General features: G+C 48.6%; 1 pseudogene; it reads left to right on the top strand.

Moving 5' to 3' along the window:
• The first annotated feature begins 186 nt into the window (after nt 1-186).
• On the top strand, nt 187-13,581 carry LOC119100449 (mortality factor 4-like protein 1; annotated as a pseudogene).

Raw genomic sequence — 13,581 nt, 5'->3', positions numbered from 1 at the left:
GTTAGTAGGTAGATCTCAGTATTATACTATAAGTAAACTAGCTTTGCGATTAGCAGTTAGCATCTCCTCAACTTCTACCGCGAATTTGGTAGCCTACATTTGCAGGCAGTATGGCGCAGACGTTTCGATAGTGAATGTATTTTCGTTACGCGTTTTTAAGACACTGATTTCGACGCATTTTGATCTGTGTGCTACGCTCGCCGGGAACGCACTTGAGGGCATACGTGTGAGCGAGGAACGCGTGTTTGAGAACGAGTGCTGCGTGGAGGTAAGCCCGATGTAAAAAAGGTTTCACGTACTGTAAAGGAACTGAGTCTTAAGGTGATTCAGTTGAACTTGTTTGGGGTCTTGAATGCTGACCGCCGATCTTCGGCAAGCACTGCATCGAGGGTACCGCAACTGACCACCTTTTTGCACCCATACCGTCCCATTTATCCCACCTGATTCTGACCATCATGAACCTAGCATAGACCTGTTGTATTGGAGATGGCTGATGCACTTCATTTGATGTAGAACATAATCACTTGTCTCTGTAGTCATAATTTTGAATTGGAACAGGTCAGTGGGGACAAGGTGTCATATTGTGAGCACAACTCAACAAAAGTTGATAATGTGTGCCCAGCCAGTTCTGGTGCAGCTCACAAGATGTGATATGCTCAGAACAAGCCAAATTACTAGCACATCACCTGAATGTGAAGCAACAAGGTTGATGTGCCTGGTTCATTCATAAGCCAAAGTGCTATATATATATATATATATATATATATATATATATATATATATATATATATATATATATTTGGATTTGTAATTGATGTATACATATTTGGCATATGTATACATCCATGAATTTGTTGCATTATCTATGGATACAAAAAATACCTGAATGAATAGATTTGATTTGTTATTGCATGCTATGTTAAGAAAAGTCCTAATATGTACCACTTCAGTGTACAGTAAGTACCCAACATGAACAATAATATGTTATTTGCACATGCAGTGTTCCATGAAAGTTTTTTTCTCAGGCACACAGTTTGTTCATAAGCCAGACCCTAACTCATGTAACATCATCCTTGTTCTGTGTAATCAAAATTATGCAGTCACATTCCTCAATGTATATATAAGAATCTCTATCAATCTGAACTCAGGGTTTAGTGACATCACACTGACACCGCTTATCTGAAACCCCACTCCTAGAGTGAGCACTGTTTATGATTTTGGTCATAAGCTGTGATCAAGTTTTTGATGATGTTAGGCTCTGCTTGTGTTGAGCTGCCATTCTTTCATAACATTGCTGGTATTATTGCTGCACACCTGTATTGTGTTGCATTCTAATCACTGTACTTATTGCTCTGCAATAAAATAGCAGAAAGAAGCAATTGTTTGTTTTTATGTCATGTGGTCTTAGCAATTTTTCAGTATGGCATTTTACAATTACTTGATATTTGATATTTGCAATTTTAGTCAGCAGTGAAATATGTTATGTTCCAGGATTCATCAGTGGTTGATGCATTGAAGATCAAGAACACTACTATGGCTCCAGGGAGATTTAAATTTGCAGAAGGTATGTGTGCAAGTGATGTCAACCCAATTCACAGTTAACATTTTGTATTCTTGAACACCAGACTAAGTATATTTCATCAAAAACCTTGCTTCTTGATAGTAAACTTTCTGGCTTCTATTAGGCTGTTGACAATTGCACCCAAGGCTATTTTTACTTTTTAGACACATTAGGGATATGCTCATGATCAAAGCATTCATTGTATTAATAATTTTGTAGTGTTCTATTTTAGACACAAAAAGGATGAATATAACCTGAATAACCAGGCAAGATCTTCCAGTCTCTTTTGGGTCTTCTGGAGTGTAACAACTCAAAACACCCAAGGTTAAGCATTCCAGAAAGAAGCTGAAATCTATGGTTTAATGATGCAGTATGTCATGAATTTGGTATCATGTATGCATATGTATGAATGCATTATTGTTTGACTTGGAAATTCATCCTATTCTTAGGATGATTGCCTGAAAGCCATGAGGCCACAATGTATATTGTGTAAATTGTTTTATTCTTTAGATGATAACTTCAATTTAACAATACCTACCACTCTTAGTGTGCTGTTTCTTTGGCCCGATCATTGGCATGCTGGATTGTCATTTCTAGGCACTGTAAGGTTTTTCTGTGTATCATGTTGCATTTGGCTATTCTTAGTGTTGTTTTTCAGGGGAAAGAGTCTTATGCTTCCATGGACCACTGATATATGAGGCAAAGTGTGTCAAGACAAGAGTCAAGGACCAGAAAAATCAGTATTTGGTGCATTATGCAGGTTGGAACAAGAAGTGAGTACAGCATTTTCACTATATCTAATGGTTTGTTTTCCATTAACCCACAAGGGGGGCGAAGTTGGCCTCCCTGCCTGCGTTTTTGAGCACAGGTAAAAAGCAAAGTGCTGGCAGCAACATGAGCCTGTCTGATGGGAGTACTAGCTTGATGAGACCTTCAGAACAGTATATTTGTTATCTCATATGGCATATAGAGGTTGGAGATCCCAGGAGGAAGTCAACTTCCGTCCCCCTCCCCCACCGCCTGGGCATAGGTTAAGTGTCACCCGCACGTAAGAATGCCAAAAATGTATTGTGTAGTGTGCATCCATTCCTAGGTTTAGTTCCATCCATGCGATGAATAGCCTGACCATTTATCCGGCGGTATAGCTGCTGTGCACACCCGAAAGCCCTTCTCCTGGCCCTGCTCGCTGATCGTGCCGCGGGGATCCAGCAGAGAGTCGTGATGAGGACCGTTTCATACCGAGGCGACCGGTGTGACAGAGGCGGCCCGCACCAGCTCCGTTACCAACTTGAACGCCACTAACTGCACCGATGTTGTTAATTGGCCGTAAGAGGTGATAGCAAAGTCCGTGTCGCGCAACATCACAGAATCGTAGACTGCTAGTCACACGCTTCCCTCGTATCCAGCGCAGAGAGTACACATAGAAGCCGTAGAGCGAGGAGTGCAGCTCTTCATGCGGATGGCGGCTGCTCTGGTGTGAACGGAAACACGCCATGAGTACGCATGCGCGAGAAAATGCGACAACCGAGAGAGCGTGCCCTTGCGTGAGTTAAAGCAGGATTTAGTTTTTGATAAAGGTGTTTCTGTTTTGAAGTGCGCACGACTTTTTACCGTTTTTTCGGCGTTGAGGTTATTGGCCTTGTCTTGTAACTTCTCCGAAACGACATGATCGCCGCTTTAAATCCAATTGCGGGTGCTTAGTATCGACCTAAACTCACGTTGAGCGGTTACTTCGTTTTCAAACATTATCGTCCTCGGGGGAGTCTGGTTGTGGTTGACACGGACACATCACGGCTCCTGGAGTGGTTGCGGAGACTGCCCATTCTATGGTAATGTCCATGCCGAACCACTGACATCAGCTGCTAATGTGTTGAAGGAAAGGCAGCCGGTTTTATTTTTAGTGTGTTTTTTCATATCCGCCTATGTGGCTCAAACTCTTGTATATTTTATTATATAATTTGGATTAATTATATATTTATGTATTATATTTTTTATTCTACCTATATTTGTTTATTAAATTATATTGTATCTTAGTTTTCTCTTTGTATATTTTGTTTCCCGTCTAAATAACTTGAAACGTCTGCCAGGCGGTGGGTTTAGATAAACAGAAGTTATTGGAGAGACAGACTAAGCTGATGCTGCAACAATGAAATTGAAGTGCGTTTAAGAAACTTCGGACGGACGCTTCCCATTATGATTCCAAAAATGAAAAAACGCAATGATTTTGTAATGATATAGAGCCCACTAATGTAGCTATTCATCTCAAGCGTTTTTTGCGACCCGACACAATGTGTATGCATGCTGCAATGCGTTTCCCGAAATACTGAAACGCCACCCTGTCGATAAGTTTGGAACGAGAACCATGAGGACATACACCAGCGGACGGAAAGAAGCACAATGGAGTGGACATGTGTACATACGAAACAAATCTCGTGCCTAACACTGAATGTTGTCAGCTGATAAGATCTATATTTCAGTGCAAATGTGATATGATATGAACGTGCTCGTTTCGTTTTCATCAGGACTGGATCATTGTGTTCGTTTGCTTTCAGTTGGGACGAGTTTGTGCCAGAAAACAGAATTCTGAAGTACAGTGAGCCGAATCTTCAGAAGCAGAAGGAGCTGAAGGAGGCTCATTAGTACGTACCATATTATAGCTTGCTTTGATCCATGACTTCGCATAGATATATATTGTGTTGCTTTAGCCACAATTATCTCCACATTCACAACTTCTTGTGTAGCAGTTCCAAGCCTGAACTAGTTGAAGCTACCTTTGGTTGGAACCGGTATACGTGAAGGTCCAGGTCCAAACACAAAACGTTTTCCGCAGGGTGTGCGTCAAGCGCGCATTCCGCTCGCAACCGTGCGCTTGTGGCGATGTACAATATTGCTCTATGACGTCTGATTTCAACCTGGTGATAGAGAGGGGAGGGGCGGTGTCTTCTCAGACGGCTATACACGTGCCATGTGATAGCTTCCTCTGGCAGCAGTACCTGCGACTGCGTGTTTAGGATGGCCTTCTGCCATCGTCACATTGGACCTGATGAACAGGGTTATCTTCACTGCCAGTGTTACGTAAGGCTGGGCACAGGCGGCCTCGTATTCTGCCGCGCTAGCTCTTGTGACTTGTCGAAATAACACGCTGCCCTGATGGTATCCAACGTCTGCTCTCTGCACCACAGTGCGAACGTGCAGGCCAAGAAGCAGATCAAGTCTGACGTCAAACGGCGCCGTGCTGAGGCGGCCGCCGCCGCCGCCGCCGCCGCTGCCGCTGCTGCCGCCGCCGCCGCGCTGCCGGCGCCGGCCGCAGCGGCCGCCCCGGAACGGGCCGAGCCCGGCGGCGCCGGACGGAAGCGCGAGCCGTCCGTGAGTAGCGTGCAGAGCAGCGAGGACGGCCGGCGCCGGCGCCGGCTCGACACACCCGAGCAGGTGAGCTACCCTCCCCTCCCCCGCCCTCCCCCGCTCACCGCCGCCGCGGCACGCAGCCCCGCCACACTCGTGCGGCACAGGGGATGTGGGTGCCGAATGGGGGGGGGGGACGTGCGTCATCGCAGGGTGCTACGGCGAAGCGCTGTCACTACGTAATGGTACAGGCTCGAACCTTTTGACCTGCAGCGTACAGATGCTCATCTCCCTGTGATCAGCGGGATACAGCCGCAGGCAGCTAGTTGGGCAACAAAAGAGGCCTAAGTCTGTTCTCAGTTGTCCATCGTCATCGTGTCACCAGGCGGTCGGTCAGTCCGTGATCCCCTGCGAGCGATCCGAGCCGGCTGATGGATGGCGGCAGGGCCCGGCGACAGTTTTGATACCAGCCGCTTACCGCATATACCATGCGTCTCCCAGTTTTAGCACCCCTCGGTCGGTGGAAGGAAGCCACTCAGTTACTCATGCCATTTTCGACCAGAAACGGGTTGTGAAATGCCCCTGGCTCAACGGCCGATTTTAGGGGATCATTATTCGTCGGGGTGTGTGCGTGAGAAGGTGAGCCAAGAAAGGAAACTGAAAAACACGATGCCGTTGTCCGCGGGAGGGCTGTCGGTATGCTGCGTGTCGGAAGTCCCACCTTGAATTCGCTGGGCTTGTGGGGGCATCCGTCATCATTGGGTCTCTTTCCTGGGTTCGCCGTTTGCCATAACGCTAACGGATGGGACGGCAGGATACGATCCCAAGCTTCATCATTTCCAAACTAAAAGAGGTAAAGCCTCGCCAGCCCTCCCCCCCAAAAAAAAATCAGTAGATTGTCCTCAGCGAGATGCCGCGATCGGTTGCAAGTTTTTGTTTTTGATTATTTGTTGACCCCACTACGCCTGGGCCCAGTTCTCCATAGACCCAAGACTCAAGCTCCGCCCACTAAGGTGGTAACCTGTGGTGTCTACAGATATGCGCCAATGAAGAACACCTTTAATTCTAAATGTTGGCAACAAGTAGAATGAGAGGGTTCAAGTCCATGAAAACATAAAGCGCGCGGGAATGGTGCACTGGAATTTTATTCGATTGAACAGTTATTGCAGCTAAAAGTATTAATGTCCATCATATTGCCCACATGTGATCGAGACCTGCTATTTCCCCGACGGAATGGGCTCAAAAAGTTTTAGTAGTTGTTGGCGCAACCTAGAAACCCAAGCATCATCATCTTGCCTGGCATACATACGCATGTCGGGCAAGATGCTAGGAATAACTATGTAAACTTCGAATGCTAACTTGTAAACATATTCGCTTACTTAACTTCGGTCAAGTTCGGATAAGCCCTGGGCCTTGCCGTCATAGGTAAGTCAGATAGCTACGTTTTGCATGAAATCAGCTTAATCCAAGCAGGGAACGGGTTTCCGTTTGCCAATGAAGAGTGCGCCTCAGTTCAAAGGTCAACCATTACCAAAAATGGGAGTGTTTCAACTCTGCATGCCAATGGGTAACCCTGCCATGAAATAAAACGAAGCAATTTGTCCCCGGGTTTGGTCCATTTGCTTCCCAACGGTTTGGAGGGAAAGCCCCAACAGAATAGGAAACTGCATCCCCGATGGTGAGGGCTAAATGTAAGTGAAAAATCTGGCGTGAGCGATTCAGGCGGGCCCGCACCAGAGCGTCCTTCAGTCATGTCGGTAGCGACCGAAACCGCTCGGAAGGTGGCATCGGTAAGAAAAGGCCGTTTGCGACACGCAAAAAGAAAATGCAAGAAGCGTCGGCCAACTCCGTCGAATCTTGGATAGGTTTTGCACCGCAATCATCTGCCTGCGCACGCACACATGTGTGTTTTGAGTTCCGTTTTAAAGCACAGCTTTAAATCAGCGCAGTGCATGTAGTGTCTTACCGATGTTTGCCCCAATTATCAAAGCTGCTACCTTTTTGTACCTTACGTATTTCAAAGAACTTTGTCACAGTTTAACGATTCCATATCTTTGTTTTGTGGCTGACGGCTGTGCAATGCTGTGGCGTCTTCCGCATCGCGGTACCCTTGGAAAACCTGCACTTTGAGGAACGTATATGTGATAAGACAGCGCACTTAGTGCACAACCTCTGCGTGCGGTGATCATATGAGAAACAACCAATACAGTTATGGGCGGCACAAAATGACCGAAGCAGTCGTAGCGCCCATGAGATCAAATGTCACTATCACCCCCGACCGGTCCCTGCGCACCGGCTCAGAGGGTAGGGTAAGGTTGAAATGTCGCGTGGGTAGGGGGAAAGGGGTATGGAGGTAGTAGCTATGTGGTGGTACAAAGTCGTAGCTGTGCATGAAATGGGGTTGGTTCTTTGTGAAGCCAGATTTGGGTCTTACCTGTGTGCTGTTTCTATGGTTAACTTGGAGCGGATGTTTTGTGCGTGAATGTCGGATGACTGGTTTGGTATGGTATGAATGTTAAGTAAAGCTCAATTTACTCAATTTCCTCCCAGAGGGAACATTTTTGCATATGGTTCCTCGACGACAACCAATGCGAAAAGGGGAAAGAATGACGTACAGAAAGGTGCGATGGTGGAGACAGGACCTTTGCGCCTTATATGAAAACGGCACAGGGTGTCATAATTTTGGCGGGTACGAACTTCTCCGGAAGAGTAGTTTATTACGAGAACAGCAGATCCTTATCACGAAAGTAATAGACGAAAAACTTTGATTGCTGTTAGTGTGATCCACAGTTACCTATATTGCTAAGCAGGAGTTTCATTTGGGGGAGGGTGGGGGTGGGGGGGGGGGGGGGGTATGATATCGAACAAAGTGTAACTCCCGCGATGGTCCGCGTCGAGTTCTTGCCCCCCCCCCCCCCCCCCACGGCGACGTTGCAGGTATCAGCGGTCTTCATATGCCATGGGCTGCTTGCTTGCTGCTGAGTTGCTTCCGCCCTCGTCTCCGGTGATGTCGCGTGGTGAATGGCTTTGCGGTTTGTGGCGGGTGAAACCTATCACGCACAGCCCTTCAGTACCGGACGCACACGTTAGGTGACAATTTGACAATTTTGCAGGCGCCCAAAACTGTGGAGGACAAGAAATTGGTGGACTCGTCGTCTGAAACGGTGAGTTACGACACTACTGATTTGTGCAGCGGATCATTAATGAGCAAGTTTTGCCTTTTCACCGAGCCTCCAAGAAGGCACATCACAGAGGTCGAGGAGGACGGAGGTGAACTTCTGCTTATCACTGTTCATTAACCTTAAGCCGTGTGCTTTGGAGCTTTAGGCTGTCGCTTCCCGCTGTCCTGGGCGTCATACGCTTCAGCATTATTTCAGCATGCAATTCGCTTAGATGGATCGGATCCCGTTTTAAGCGCACATTGAGGACGTATGAATGGCATTGATACCACCTCAGTGGTGTCGCAGTCGTCACTAATTCTGTGCCTCTATTATGGATCATAAGATGCTCCACGGGCACGAACCCCGGGGTTTGGGTACCATAACTGTGTCGTAGGCTGCTTTTCGCCTTCATCATGTTTCATGATATTGATAGTCCTTCTCCCATTGTGAAGCATCCCGTTGGCGACTGGATGCTTAAGTCGTGAGCTGAAGGTGCTGCGTGACTCGCGGTCGACTTCTTCCGGAACTGACTCGTCTGTGCTGACGTTCCCAGGCGTCCGATACGGAGGGTCGCAAGCGCGGGAAGCAGGAGCAGACCGTGGAGACGGTAAGCCCGCCAGATAGAGGCAGCCTGATCTTGCGGTGTTAACTTAGCAGCGCGCTGGAGTGTATTTCCCAGCGGGTGCGTTCCGTCTCGTTTTGATGTTTCACCCTGGTATGGACTGAGAAGTCTTTTAGTACCCTCGTGACCCTCTTTCTTCATATTTGATTCCAAAAAGAGAGCAACAGGTTTCATCTGATATGACTGTATTGCTGGCTCCGTGGTCTGTCGTGAGATGACACAGCTCAACGCTGGCAGCGCTCGCAACCGTAGACTCTTCCTCGGTCGTCTGGGATCGGAGTTCAGGCGTGTCCACCCGCGCGGTGGCGCTTCCATCGCAACTAATAACCAGCACACGCACCGCTGCCGTTCACTTGGACTCATCGACAGAAGCGGGCCTCAGCGGGGGTGTTGCACACTGCAGCGTGATGCCCAGGGCCTGATGTCACCCCTGCCGCATTAGGTCGGCCGCGCCCAGCCGTGGGCAGAGATTGTGAAGATGGAGAGGTCGTAGAGTGACCGTTGGTCTACTGAGAGAGCGACGGTCGGTCACTCTCACTCGGGGGCGGTATTTAGAGGGCAGTAGAATATCAACGTTCTAAGTTTTCTTTCCGCTTGCAGCAGCACGCGTACCCCAATGCGTACGCACAATGTCAGGGGTGACCAGGCCTTGTCCGTTAACGCCCGTAAAGATTTGAGCGTTCCAGAAACGTGGTCGTCGCGGACAGACATCAAGAGATGTAGGTGATCGCATGATATGCTAAATTTTGCTCGCACACGAGCGCATGCCTATGCATGCAAACACGCACTCATCCCATACGCCACTCGTGCGTGATTGAACCACATATCTCCTGATGTCAGGAACGCTTAATTTTGTACACTCACTGTTTGCTGTCGCCTTCTTCAGGAGGAGCAGTTTCTCACCAAAGTGGAGATCAAAATCAAGCTCCCCGACGAGCTAAAGCCGTGGCTGGTTGACGACTGGGATTTCATCATTCGCCAGAAAAAGGTACGTGCTGAGCTTCGCCGCATCACTGTGTTGGGGAGCGCGGCGATCGCGGACGGCGATGGCGCTGCCCCGTCTGACTCCTGCGTGCGGATGGAGGCACAAGCAAGCTGTGATGGGCGACAGCCAGCTGCTGTAGGGCTAAGCCGCCACTGCCATCCCCGATGTCCCCTATGTTGTGAGCTGCGTTTCACGGTTGTGGTCTCAGTTGGATGGAGCTTGCGCAGCGTTCGTAGCTGTGAGACGCGACGGTGCAAGGAATTGATATTCAGCTGGTCTTCCATGCTGTTACACAGCGACGTCTCAATAAACTAGGCACGCGATCGCTCGGCAAGGAAGAAGGGTATCGCCCTGTCATGGACTATCCAGGAGAAGCGAAACATGTGCACCAAAAATTGTTGAGACATGTTGTCAGTTGGGTATGTGGTTTAAATGGTGCAATGTTTTGCTTTGGTACAAAAATCAAGCATTGGCCAAAATGTTGGCAAGGTGCGACTAGGATGCCAATTAGGGTGATGGAAAGGGGAGGATAAATGAGCTGCCAATATGATTGTCGGCTTCAGTGCTGCCATGTGCTGTTAAGTATGGTGCCCGCATGGTGAAGTACCGTACCCGTATAGCATGCAAGAAAAACCTGTCATGGACGCAGCCAGTTGTCAAAGGAGAGGTGTAGGGACACGTGATCGAACCGCTCTTTATCGTCGTTCCTCATTGGCTCGCAGCTCCAGGATCTAGCCATTTCCAACGCGAATGCGCACTGCCGGCTTAGCCCGAGGATACCCGGCAAAAACGGAACGTGATGTGGATTATCATTAAAATAGAACATCCTGTGTTGCTTTCTGTGCATGTTACGGCTGTGAAAGCCTGCATTGAGCAGGCGTGTTGCCGGCAAGACGTTGCAGGTAGATAATATTGTTCACCTGATGTAATGATGATTGAAGCTTAACGTCTCCCCGACCGGCAAGCTCATTTCGAGCCAGTATGGCTTAAAGAGCTAAGATACATGTGGGATGCCGAGATGTAATGTCTTAATTAGATGAGATGCGTGTGGGATGCCGAGTTGTGGTGTTTTTGTTATATAAGATGCACGTGGAACGCTGAGATAGAATTTCTTTCCTAGATTAGATACATGTGAGATGCGATGGTGGCGTGGCAGGGACTCGAACCCAGGACCGATAGTCCCAGAGCCTAGCGTCCTAACCACAATACCACCACCGGGTCAAGGGGGTTTTGGAGATCGCGAGGTTCATGCTCAGGCGTACTCAAATCATGCTGATTTTTTTTAATTGTTGCAACTGCGTAACCAGACGGAGGGTGATTTTTGTCCGGCACAACCAGTGCGCAAACGGAGAAAGGAATTCAGCTGACTGAAAAGGCGTAGCATAAGTTATTGGCGGCCCTCACGTCCTGTCTGTCAAACACGCGACCGCTTTTTAATCAGTGAACTGTTTTCATTGGATTATTACATTGCAACGATTGAAGAACATAAATTTCCAAATAGGAGTAAGGTAATGCGTTCCTTAGCGCTTGCCTTATGTATAGGATGCAGGACGAAACATGTTGGCTAAGTGACTATGGGACAAACAACCGCGAGGCTCGAACTGCTGAGGATTTGGTCTGTTGCTCAAGTGACTGTGGGACAAACACCCGCGAGTCTCGAACTGCTGAGGATGTGTTCTGTTGGCTAAGTGACTGTGGGACAAATACCCGCGAGGCTTGGAACTACTGAGGATGTGTTCTGCTGGCTAAAGTGACTGTGGGACAAACACCGCGAGGCTCGAACTACTGAGGATGTGTTCTGTTGGCTTAAGTGACTGTGGGACAAATACCCGTGGGCTTGGAACTACTGAGGATGTGTTCTGTTGGCTAAAGTGACTGTGGGACAAACAACCGTGGGTCTCGAAGCTACTGAGGATGTGTTCTGTTGGCTAAGTGACTGTGGGACAAACAACCGTGGGTCTCGAAGCTACTGAGGATGTGTTCTGTTGGCTAAAGTGACTGTGGGACAAACAACCGTGGGTCTCGAAGCTACTGAGGATGTGTTCTGTTGGCTAAAGTGACTGTGGGACAAACAACCGTGGGTCTCGAAGCTACTGAGGATGTGTTCTGTTGGCTAAAGTGACTGTGGGACAAACACCCGCGAGGCTTGAACTACTGAGGATGTGTTCTGTTGGCTTAAGTGACTGTGGGACAAATACCCCGAGGCTTGGAACTACTGAGGATGTGTTCTGTTGGCTAAAGTGACTGTGGGACAAACAACCGTGGGTCTCGAAGCTACTGAGGATGTGTTCTGTTGGCTAAAGTGACTGTGGGACAAACAACCGTGGGTCTCGACTACTGAGGATGTGTTCTGTTGGCTAAAGTGACTGTGGGACAACACCCGCGAGGCTCGGAACTGCTGAGGATGTTTTCTGGGGCGGGAAATTCCATGTTAAAACGTGAAATTACTTCCTTCTACGTGGCTTAACCTGCTAGGTAACCGCTTCGAATTTGATGGCCCATGCATGAGGAATCGTTCATGCATGGTAGAAGATGTTACATTGTGGTGCGTTTTGTCTATATCGTCACAACCATTTTGGTCCACAATAGTAATTGAACTCGCAATATGATCATTCTCCAAAGCAGGCAGACAGCTGCTGTGTTGTCAAAATACCACGTGACCTGTATTGTGAGCGCTTTCGTACTGTTTGTACTCATACTGTCAAGTTATTCACTAAACCAGATATGGTTTCCTAGCACAGAATAGCAGGTATTCACCAGAGGCCCTGCACAGGTACTGCTCTGCACTAACGCTGTTTCCGTCCTCCCTGGATAGCTGTACCAGCTCCCAGCGCGCATCACTGTCAACCAGTGCATCGACGAGTACGTCAAACTGAAGAACGCCCAGCAAGTCGAGCACGCCCAACAAGTAGGCTTCTGACCTCGGCTTGTCCGTCTGGACGGCTGAACTGTTTATGCGCGCGCGCGAGCGCGCGTGTGTGTTGTGTGTGTTGTGTGTGTGTGTGTGTGTGTGTGTGTGTGTGTGTGTGTGTGTGTGTGTGTGTGTGTGGTGTGTGTGTGTGTGTGTGTGTTGTGTGTGTGTGTGCGCGCGTGCGCGTGCGTGCGTGCGTGCGTGCGTGCGTGCGTGGTGCGTGCGTGCGTGCGTGCGTGCGTGGACGAGTTCTGCAAAGTAGAGGCCAATATCAGCCGTTCAACATAACATGACTATACGGACCGGAGAAAAAAATGGCGATTTGCTTTACGCCACAGTAAAACGGTGATGTATTGAAAATCGCTGCCATTTATGTGTCGAAATCTGAGTTACCTTCTAAGAACTGATCTTAAGCGACATACGTGTCATGAATCTTAAACGTCGGCGTCACGGACAACGCTACTGACGAGTTTCAGCCGCTGACCCCGCCCCGTTGGCCACAGTAGTGGGAACATGCCCAGACACACATACATAATGTGGAAATGGCTGACTCTGGATCAGTCTCAAGACGACATGGCTTGAGCCAAGGCTCAGACTGCTAGCGTTGTGTGTGAGGCTCAGAATATCAACACTCAGACTCTGACCTATGCAGTTTGAACTCGTGGTCGTCGTTCGGACTCTTGGTGGTCGTATCAGCTCATCATAGCTCCATTCATATGATGCAGCGTAGAATAGAGAGGCATGGATAGTCACGACGTCTTGTCTGTCTGTCTCAACTGTCTGGTACATACTGGTGGCGGCAAAGCTTTTTGAGATTAAAGATGAGCGGGCCACTTTGTTGCTGACTGCTCCGTGCTGCCCGGCATCTGAGTGTCTGTGCTCCCACGTCCCAGGGAGAGCGCCGTGATCGAGGTGACGGAAGGCCTGAAGGAGTACTTCAACGTCATGCTGGGCACCCAGCTGTTGTACAAGTTTGAGCGGGTGCAGTACGCTGACATC

Source organism: Pollicipes pollicipes, unplaced genomic scaffold, assembly GCF_011947565.3.
Source record: "Pollicipes pollicipes isolate AB1234 unplaced genomic scaffold, Ppol_2.1 Scaffold_4881;HRSCAF=5763_pilon_pilon_pilon, whole genome shotgun sequence".
In the NCBI taxonomy this organism is placed as follows: domain Eukaryota; kingdom Metazoa; phylum Arthropoda; class Thecostraca; order Pollicipedomorpha; family Pollicipedidae; genus Pollicipes; species Pollicipes pollicipes.
The sequence above is the reverse complement of the archived record's forward strand: the minus strand, read 5'-3'. Positions and strand labels throughout refer to the sequence as shown.